Genomic DNA, 11,130 nt, shown 5'->3' on the forward strand with positions numbered 1-11,130 from the left:
CAAACGTGAATCATGGGCCTCCTGAACACTGTACTATCTCATTCCAATTACGGGCTCTTGCCTCACGCTGTCTTTAGATAATGAAATGAAATAACTAAAAACACCACCTTGAATCTTGGCACTGCAATACACTTAACGTATATAGGTTTTAATTTACCATAATGCCCAGTGTTTTGGGCTAGTGTGAGAATTAAATGAGAATCGTGTCCATAAACCATTGAAGCCAGGCATGTAAGTGGCACTCAGTAAATGGCCACCATATGTGTGTATGGTCCCTGCAATCTTCAAGGCTTCTTCTTCAGGACCTGACCATGCCATCTGAATGGTCCTTGAACGTCAGGAGCTCTGATAACTATGTACCTTTTTTGGTACCCAATGAAGAGGAAACCTCACAACACTTGAGCAGTGCCTGATGTCCCAGGGTGATTACATCTAGTCTCCCCGTCCAGTCTTCTCTCCCTCCATCACCAGCACCACCATTCTATCACTGAAGGTAACACACTGCAGGTGGAAAAGTCCAGCCTTTGGAGACCAAAAGTAACTGGATTTGGAACTTGGTCTGGCAGCTGAGTTATGTCGTAGAAGCTATTAGAGCCCAATATCCCCAACTGAAAATGAGAATAATAATCCCTGGCTCCTAAATTTTCTTTTTGTTTTTGTAGGAATTAAATGAGATGATGTATGTAAAGTGCCTGATACATAGTAGGCACCTTGCATATTTAAGTCCCTTAACTGCCCTTTTTATTCCTATCTCACCTCTGGCCTGCCTTGTCCCAGAATTGCACTGAATAAAGAGTGAGAAGATTACACCAAACTACATTCTTTCTCCCAACACTGAAAAAAAGAAGGCAAAATTATGCCACATTCAGCCCTGGATTGGGAATTGAGAAATTAGACATTTATTTAAAAAAATGGATGTACAAACTATCACTTACCCCATTTTAAGGAGGGGGAAACTGAGGTTTAGGGAGGTTGGGTGGCTTGCTCCAGATCACTCTACCAAGAACCAGGACTCAGAGAGCCTCACTTTTCAGTGGGCACACACCATGACAAGTCCTTTCACTTCATGAAAGTCTCAGTTTCTTCATCCATCAAATAAAGATATCAGAAACATCTAGTTCATATAAGAAATTCTTATTTTTGTTGTGGTCCCCATCAAATTCTTCACTGAGACTACATGTAGCACCTTTGAAAGCACACTGTTCTCATGCAGTTGTGTTAAAGACAGGTCATGGTTGGGGATTTGCCCAAGTCTCCTTTCAAACTGGCCTGTGTGGACAGTTGGGTAATCTCTCTCAGATCGAAATTATTTTCAAGTGGTTGAGATTTCCAGGATGGAAAGGATCAAGTTCAGCCTTGGTCATTAAACCGTTCCCTACTTCCCTGTGAACTTGCACCAAAGCAGGGAAACCGAGCAAATGCACATCAGCTCAGAGGAGAGATGCAGGGGACACAGCAGTGTCTTCTATGCTGCATGAAGACACCCCACTTGGACCAAAACCCAGGGTGGAAAGAGGTGCTTTAAATATAAATCAGATAATGCTACCCGTTCTTTCTCCCTCTCCACTCCCTTGCAGATAAACACATAAGGTTTATGATTGGATAAAATTTTGGTTTCATTCCAAGCATAGAAATGGGTTTAGAAGACTTCAGCTTCCTGTCTCCTAACTTTCCTGACCACAAATATTTTTTATTGTAAGCCATGAAGGCAAAGAGTTATTTAATAAATTAACACTTCAAATGCCTTTGGTTCAACCTTCAGTTAGTTCTAAGTTCAATTACTGACCTCCTATTCATTTAGCTCTTTCAGTTAGTCCTGCCTTGCCTGTCTCTTAATTCCTTCACTAGAAAGCCTTAGTTCCTATCCTTGCTGTATTTTATGGTTTTACAATACTTTACTGAACTGCTATATTGTAATATTTCTGCCCTCCCCCAAATAATCCTTTATGAGGAAGTGTAGAAGCATAGACACAGTCTGGAATGCAGTGAGGTAAGCACAGCAGTCTTTATAGCCTTTTACAAATTTCTTTTGGCCTCAGAAATCACAAAATAATCACATAAAAATAAAAAAAACTAAAAAAAAAAAAAAACCCTAGCATTTTGCCTGCAGGACAATGCAAGGTTTTTTATTAAAAAAGGAATTTAAATTCCTTCTGTGCACAGACTGTTTTAACTATAAAGACATAGAAAATTAATTTTTGCCTATAATCTCTTATAGATAATACTATAAAAATAGTTCCTCTTTAAGAAGCATATTTCATGCAAATATCAAAAAGCCTTTTATCTATGTTCAAGATTTCTTGTTCTATTTCTGTCTCTTATTTCCTTCTCTTAGCAGAAAATCAGACTTCTAGAGCCCTGGATCTCAGAATTTACTGCTGGAAGGCAGCACTCAGAGGCAGCCGCAGGTTGGCCTGCTTGTTGTTTTACAAGCAGGGAAACTGAGGATCCCAGCTGAACTGCCTACTCTGTGCTGGGCAGTGTTCCAAGCACTGGGACTGAAAAGTGGTGCATTCAAAGGGCAAGGGAGGCAGGGGTCCAGCCAGAAATATCATGAAGGCATCATGCCGGAGTAGCAGATCAGGTTGGCAGTGAAAAATGAGAAGAAAGGGAAAGAGAAACCACCTTTTAAACAGTGTTGCCCAAACTTCCCTCCCTCACAAGCTACTTTCAGGATTCTGGCACACTGCAGTACCACCTGTATTATTATTTTTAAATATTGTTCTTTAGATAATTCACTATTTTACTTTAATTTAGCCTCAATCCTAAGGGATAATATTGGTGAAAGTCACTGTTTAATGAGTTGTTATGTATTTTTTCCTGAATACACACTAAATTAATTACATAACTATTAAAGAAATGTTCATATGAGTACTCCGGACATCCCCAAAACACACATTGGGAAACCCTGCTCTTATGGACTGAGAGTCTGTGACCCCCCAAAATTCATATTTTGAAATCCTACTCCCAATGTGATGGTGTTAAGAGGTGGAGTCTTTGGGAGATAATTAGGTCTTGAGGATGGAGCCTTCATGAATGGTATTAGTGCCCTTATAAGGAGAATCACAGGAGCTTGCTTCTCCTGCTCTCTCCATGTGAGGGCACAGTGAAAAGGCAGCTGCCTACGGAACAGGAAACAAGCTCTCACTGAACATTGGCTCTGCTGGCACCTTCCCAGACTCCAGAACTGTGAGAAATAAATGCTTGTTGTTTATAAGCCACCCAGTTCATGGTATTTTTGTTACAACAGCCTGAACTGATGAAGAGACCTGCCTTAAGATATAAAAGAAACCAGGAAAGGGGAGGGATGAGGCAAAGATAGCTAGGACTTAGCATTTGTAGAAAAAGTTTCCAAATGGTGTCTGGTGTGGGGGTGGGGGGTGGCAGGAACTTGCCATCAATAAACAAACACACACCCCAACTGAAGCACTGAAGTCAGAAGCTTAAGATGCCTCCTTCCCCATCTGGTATCCTTCTACCCTCTGTCTCCAGAACAGACACCCCAGGAGACCTAAGGCCCAAACCCTGCAAACTCATACTGTATGACAGATTGGTGGGCCTGGGTGAATCTGCCCAAATCCATCATGGTCACTGGAAAACCCATCCAAGCTCATAGCCTATCATTGTAGTCCATACAATAAGCTCTCACTGGGAAGACAAGCAATGCTCATTGTTACATTCAGCTGCCATCAGCACAGTAAATGTACTGCTCACGAAGGATCCGACACCTACCCATGCCCCAAGTATTGGATGTTTTGGTTTGTTAATTTTCTGAAGGCAGCTGTGGGATAATAGAAGGAGCCAGGGTATAGAGTCAAGTCTGTCTTGGTATTTCTCCCCAGACCCTGACCAGATGTCTGATCTTGGGTAAGTTACTTAAATCTAAAGACTTTCAACTTCTACATCTGTAAAATGGAGATAATGATATGTACATCTAACAATTTCTATTTTTTTTTTGAAGGGGACGATAATATGCCTAGTGTGTATACAAATATAATGCCTAGCACATTTGTAATCACACAACCAATATATTTCAGTATGAACTATGTAGCCATTAGAAATGACAAAATCAAAGTAATGAAAACTATCAAAACAATACTTAAAAATCCTTAAGATAATTTTAGAAGTCTAAATATTCCAATATTTCAATTTTAATATATTCCAGTGTGCCATTGCATGTATGTGTATTCCTTCTAATTTCACATAAGAGAAATTATGCATATTTGTAGACAAAGACAAATAGAAATATGGAAAAAAATAAAATTTTTTTGTGTTAAGGGTGACAGACAGTTTGGTGTAGAAATTAAGAACATTGGCTCCTAAATTGGGCTTTAATCCCAGCTAGGCCACTTTCTGAATAGTTATACATTATATAGCTAAATTCAGAGAAGGAAAACTCTGACTCCAAAAAACCTCCGCTGCCTTGCGGCATACCTCTTCAGGGGAAAGGCTAAGGGAGTAAACCCCGACAGAAAATCCGGAGCCGGAGTCCCTAAGGCGGTTTGACGTTGTAGTCAACACCGGCAACTCCTGCGGCGCACCTGAAGCCAAGCTGTATCGACTCCGTCTTTCCCTTGGACCCTTCAGCTGCGAAGAGAGGGGGGGTCTGCTGCATGGGCAACAGCAGACCCTCCATATTACCCTGCCCAGGCTCTGTAGCTTCAGCGTCATCGCAAGATGTCGATTCAACACGGGAGGAGACAGATACCATGTCACTCCCGAGTCGGACTGCACAGCCATTCTTGGCGGTGCAGATAGACTCTGAAGAAGCTACACCATCGTCTCTCGAGACGGACGGCTGCCGACGATATAGCTAAATTACATAATTTCAGTAAGCTTCAGTTTTCTTTTCAAAAAACCTGGAATATTAACAATAATAGCAACCTCCTAGGGTGGCTTAACTGCTGTTAATAACTTCTGGTGTTTAGTAAATTCACAGTCAATAGTACTGATATTAAGGTGGTAGGATTATGGTGATACTTTTACCTTTTAATAAGGGATTTTTGTTCATAATAGAAACTGCGAGTAGCCAAATTACAACTACATTCTTTGAGTTTCAATTGTTCACCCCGAAGTTGCCCTGTGGGGAAGAGATAGAAGAGCAAAGGCACCACCGTCAGTGGGTTGCCCCATCAGTGCTAACCCACACCTGGGCAGCTTGTGACCAAACCAGAGGGACAGAGATTCACCTCCCACCTAGCACAGTCGAATAGGACCTAATGATCCAAGTGCCTTTTTTTCACACAGAACAAATGCTTCTGAAATATCTCTGAGCTGTGTGTCTACCACTGCCACTTCCAATTTTACTTCACAGCTACATTGGAAAAATTTAAGCCCTCTTCCATTGAGGCTGCTTTTATTTGTATTCAGACTAAGATAGAGTGTGTGTGCCAGCAGACAACTTGACCATTAAAAAAATATTCTATTTGACTACATATATTTTTATCAATTTAGGAGAGCTATCAAAACAGGCATTTTCACTTAAAAGCTTGGAAATAAAGCTGATATCTAGTTAAGGGAGGACTAAGGAAATCACTTATAGCAAAAATATAATAAAACCCTTTTGTGTATCCAATTTTACGTTGCTGTTGTCATGTGCAAGATGTATATTCAAATGTGTTTGCATATTCTAAACTGATCATACATCAAAATTACAGCCATATTGTTCCTTTTACGGTGAAACTGTTTATATAGGAAATATTGTACCAAATATTCCCTGCCTCCACCCTGGGTTATGACTGATTACAGAGTGAGATAAAAGCACTTACGTCCACAAACAGAAAAGCCAATATGCATGCAAGAAATCAAAAGAAAGTGTGATTTTAACACAAACCTATCATCAACCAAAAAAAAAAAAAGATAAAAGAATTACTAGAGTTTATGCAAATTCAGAGAAAGCAAGATGCATGTATACACACTGACACTTTGAAAATTAGGGCTTGGATTAGATAAGAGTAGAATTCATTTTGGTACAGTTCAAAACAGTCCCTGGATGCCGTTTTGTTTCCACATGACCAACTGAATTAGAGTCACTTACAAGAGACAGATATGGCTCAATAAGGGAAACCCTGTCCTAATTTACTATGGGAAATGGTATTTTCAAGCTGTCCACTTGGTTCTTTCGTGCATTTTCTGCAAGGGCTGAGTCGGTTTCAGTTAGTTCAGTTGAATTTTCCCTCCTCCACAGTCAGCCATTTTTTTCCATCTTCTTCTTGCTCAAAAGCTTGTTCCAAGTACAAAGCAAAATGGGAAGTTGGCAATTATCCTATAAATCTGGGTTATGTTGTTAGGTCAACAGAATTGTAGGTTTGATGGAGCTTAAAGGAATTTTAGAGATTATCCACTCCCACAGCTTTTAAACTTTAAATATTTTGTTAATGAAATCATGTAGAACTCCAATATATAAATCAGGTTTTAACAATATTTCACTAGAATAAATTTATTTAAAAAACAAGCAAGAAAAAAGTCCTAATTTTAACATTTACCTTTTATTAAGTCAACAAATAAGAAAAAGACTGATTTGATAAACCCCAAAAATTGAAATTTGGGATTAAGAATGATAGTTAACACACTTATATCTGCCTCAACATCTAGTTTATTGCAGTTTAGAACACCACTTCTCACACAAATAAGTACTGTAAAATAGTAACAGTTTATGTTTTTAAAAAATGTAGTCAGGAAAATTTATTCCAAAATTTCAAATCTCAGGTGACATGCTATTCCAAACTCTTCACAAAGATAAGGCAACCTGACACATAAGTAAAAGACTGATAGACTTAAATATATAGAAGTTTAGGGAATATGATTTTTATTATTATAATTCTTAAAATTGAATACAAATATACCTTAAAACAAAATTCAAATTAAATGGTTGTAAGACCCCTGAATATGGTTTGAAAAACCACTTATCTAGTCCAACCTCCATATTGTAGAAATAGAAAAACCAAGATCAGGAATTAAAATGACTTTCCCAAAGACATAAGGTGAAATAAGTGGCAAAGTTTCTTCATTACCCCTCTTCTTTTATAATCTCCCATTTCTTCTCTATAGATTATTCCTTGAGCACTAAAAAAAGTCTTATTATCTCCCAACTTTAAAACAAACCAGCAAAACAATGAAGAAACAAAAAGCCTTCATGACCCAACACCCCAACATCTTTATCATATTATTGCTTACAAACCCTTTCTACTCTCACTTTTTAAAATTTCTAAGAAGTGTCTACAAATACCATCTCCTCTTTAATCACCTCCAATTTGGTCACCCCCTCTGACTCCTCCATCAATTCTAGAGTCTACTTTCTTCTTGTTAAACTTTATTAATATTTCATCCACACTGTATTAAAAGCTTTAGTATAATAGAAATATTTGTGTGTTGTTCATTGATGCATCCTGATTACCTAGTACAATATCTCACTCACAGAAGGTGCTTGATAAATATTTGCTCAATATACTAATAAGTATATGTTAGAGTTTCTAGCATTTGTGAATAAAGCAGATTGCCAAAAATCTCTAAGAACAGAGTTCTAATTGATGAAGGACAAAAGGGAAGGCAAATGGTAGGTCCAAAGCAATTGCCTTTCAAATAGACCTCAATGAATTTTTTTAATTGTTTTAAGTTAACAATTTTTTAAAAATAAAAAACAATTGCCCAGTAAACATTGCTACAAAAATAATCACTCAAAGGCTTTGTAAACACTTGGATTGTTATAAGTGACCAAGTTATAATCTGACTTTGTCACTCATAGGCCTTCTTAGTTTTGTTTTACATGAGAAATATTTCCATTCGCAGAAGCCTTGCCATTTGGAAGCTTATATATGCCCTTTTGATTTTGCCTGTCAACCTGCCATTTCATTTTGAAGCTCTTTCTTGTCAGATGCAGCCAATAGAACCAAAACACAGTAGTATTTTGTTTCCAAACTCCCATACTTCTAAGTAGTCACAGATGACATTTTTTTACCTCTCCATATTATGTTATTTCACCTCTGCATAACATGGGATGTCATTTTCCATCCCCCAATAACAATTAATTGCTTATTAACCAGTTCCAAATAGTACATAGATTGGCTATGCTTCACTAAGAAGTGACCATACAATCTCAATGTCTTATGAAAATAAGGGCTTATTTTTCAGACTTATTTTTCAGTCATATTGCATGTATCAGCTGCAGACCTCATATCTGCTCCATGAGTCTTCTTTATTCTAGCATCCAGCCTTAGGGATCAGGACCTATGAGGGATATTTCATTTTACTGACAGAGGGGAAAAAAAGCAATGATTCCTAAACTTCTCCTCAAACATAGTGTGTAACACTTCTGCTCACATCTTATTGGCCAAATCAATCCACATGGCAAAGCCTGATGTCAATGGAATTGGAATATATTCCTGCCACGGAGAGGGGAGTCCTGTAGAGGAAGAGGTCTTGTAAAGGTGGAATTAATAAAGAAGACAGCAAATATTTGGGGGGGAAAGTAATAATACCTACCTCCTCCACAGTTACAATATGAATATTGGGAATGACAGAAAGGCTAGAGTCTAGATGGATTCCTATGCTTCTAGTTAGAATAGAGCAGTTAGTTGACGGTGTCATTTCTCCAATTCAGAAGTGCACACAGAGGAGCAAGTGATGAAGACAAAGATTATGGGTTTCATCTTGAACATATTAAGTTATTAATGGCTGTGAAATCTCTGAATAGAAGTGCCTGCTTGACACCTGCTTTCACTAACTTAGATTTGAAAGACAAGAACTTGTGTCAAGATATGGTTTTAGTGTCATCTGCATGTAGATTTTAGATGGAGCCACGTAGTTGATGAGATGTCCCAGGAAGTGTGAAGAAGGTAAGAGATGAAGACTTAGAAAAGTACATTCTTAGAACTCCAAATTCAGTTGTCAGCAGTAGAATGAGAACCTACAAAAGAGACTGAGAGGGAGAAAAAGATATAAGTGAGGGACATGCCATGGAAAGCAAGGAAAGAGATTTCAGGAGCTTGTCAACAGTATCAAAATACTAACAATTATCTAATGCTGCTAGCAGTCACTGGTCCAAGCCCTTCACACATATTACCTCTATATTCATGACAGCTCTAGCAAGTAGGTTTTATTTTGTAGATAAAAACTGAGATAGAAAGCAGCTAAGTTACCTGTCCATGGCCACACGTAAGTAAAGGTGGAATGATGTGGAACCAAATTGTATAGCTTCAAAAATCAGTCTAGCACTTTGCTATTTCCTCATCTTTTTAGGTGGGTTTCATTCTCCACTACATCCATGTGTCCCAACATCACCAACAGTAGGTCTCTTCCTCATTTATATATTCCACTATTCCCCAGGTACATTAAATAGGCAAGAAACAGAATTTGAGCTAATGGCGAGCAGGGAACAGAGCCTGTCTGTCTTCAGCGCCGTGTGTTTCACTTACCAAGGCACTCCATCAGCATTAGGTAGGCAGATCCATCTCTCTAATCCTCACTAGAGTTCAAAGCCATGTAGAAATCTGGCACCAAAGGGCTTTACTCTCTCATGATCACATGCCAGTGCTACCATGGTCATTGTCAAAGAAGGCTGCCATCCCACATCAGACTTGGGAGCATTTGAATGTCAGGATAGAACAGGAGGGTGAGGCCTGGTAGACTGTTCTCTGGTTTGTATTTTTATCTTCCAGAAAGGATTTCCATTTCCGAAAGAGTTCTGCTACTAAACAGCTTCATAAAGGTCTGTAGACCACTGAAGTCTCATGAGGCAAGTGACTTAATCGCCAATCCTCAATTCTCTCAACTGTAAAATATGGAAGTAATATGTTTTTCCTGCCACACAGAATTGTTGTAATGCACAAATGAAATCATTTTCACAAATGTGGGAGGTATTATAATTATTATCTTTATCACTATCTTACTAAAGACCATCAAGGCCTATATCAAAATGTATGCCTCAAAACCATGTCATCACAGGGCAGATTCCAGGTCAGTCACACTGGATGTAACACTACATTATTTCAGATTTAAAATAGGCAGGATATCTTTGAAATTAAGGCCTTGGATAGTAGTGAAGTCTCAGGAATACAGACTTTTCAAATTCAGAATATAGCTCAAGTAAAATGTACCTTTTCACCAATTATGAAATAAAGACTTTATGTTTAAACAAGGCTTCAAGGGAAGTATTGACCCTACTCTTGAGTTAATCTTCAAAGCATTTGCTCAGAACTTTAAAAAGTATTTTCAAAGAACCTGTTCCTATAAATAAGTAATACAGCAATTCTGAAATATTCTTACCTCTTTTTTTATGGCAATTCTCATAAAGGGCTACTCATAAAGCTTTTGTTAACTGAGTTGTCTTAATTAAAATAGTATTTGCCAAAAATGTTTTATAACATAGACATCATGTCAGGAGTAAAAATTACCTTTTATTTATTTATCAGTGCTCATTGATGTTAGCCCACTGTCTAAACGTTTTCACACACATGCCATCTCATTTAATCTTATGACAACATGACAACCCGATGACATTTTATAGAAGTGACCGTTCTTTTTTTTTTTTTTTTTCCAATAGGAAAGCCAGGTTTAGAGAATTTAAGCAGTTCATCCAGCATCTTGAAGCTAGAAAATCATAGAGCAGGGATACATACCAGAGATGATCTGATTCTAAAACCCCTTCTCCTAATCATTTTTCTATTCTGTTCCTTAATTAAGATAAGCTTTAAGATTTAGTCAATGATAGGCCAACTTTGTAGGGTCTTTGAAATATGAAATATGCTAAAAGCATCAGTCTTCACACCATCAGCCAGCATCTTCCTAGAAGACAGTAGCCACCCTTGACCAAATATTTATTGAGTCCATTCAGGCTAGCTAGGCGTCATCATCTGTAGATGTCACGAGAGGTTGGATACTTATGATGGCTTCCAAGCTTCTCTTATTGGCAGAGAACTGATAAGTTTAAGAAATGACATGTGTAAAATCACAAAGTGATCTCGCAACTGCGAAGCAGGCACAGAAGTTTAATTCAGGGTCTATTAGGCTTGCCTACCATCTTCCCCTTGACCCTCTGCTGGCATTGCTCCTTGCAGCAACCCGGGCCCTGAGAGACAGGGTAAAGGACAAGAAGCATTCATCTTTCTTGATCCCTCCTTTGAAAAGAAAGAG

This window comes from Furipterus horrens, unplaced genomic scaffold, assembly GCF_987537825.1.
Source record: "Furipterus horrens unplaced genomic scaffold, mFurHor1.1.pri manual_scaffold_5, whole genome shotgun sequence".
Lineage (NCBI taxonomy): Eukaryota > Metazoa > Chordata > Mammalia > Chiroptera > Furipteridae > Furipterus > Furipterus horrens.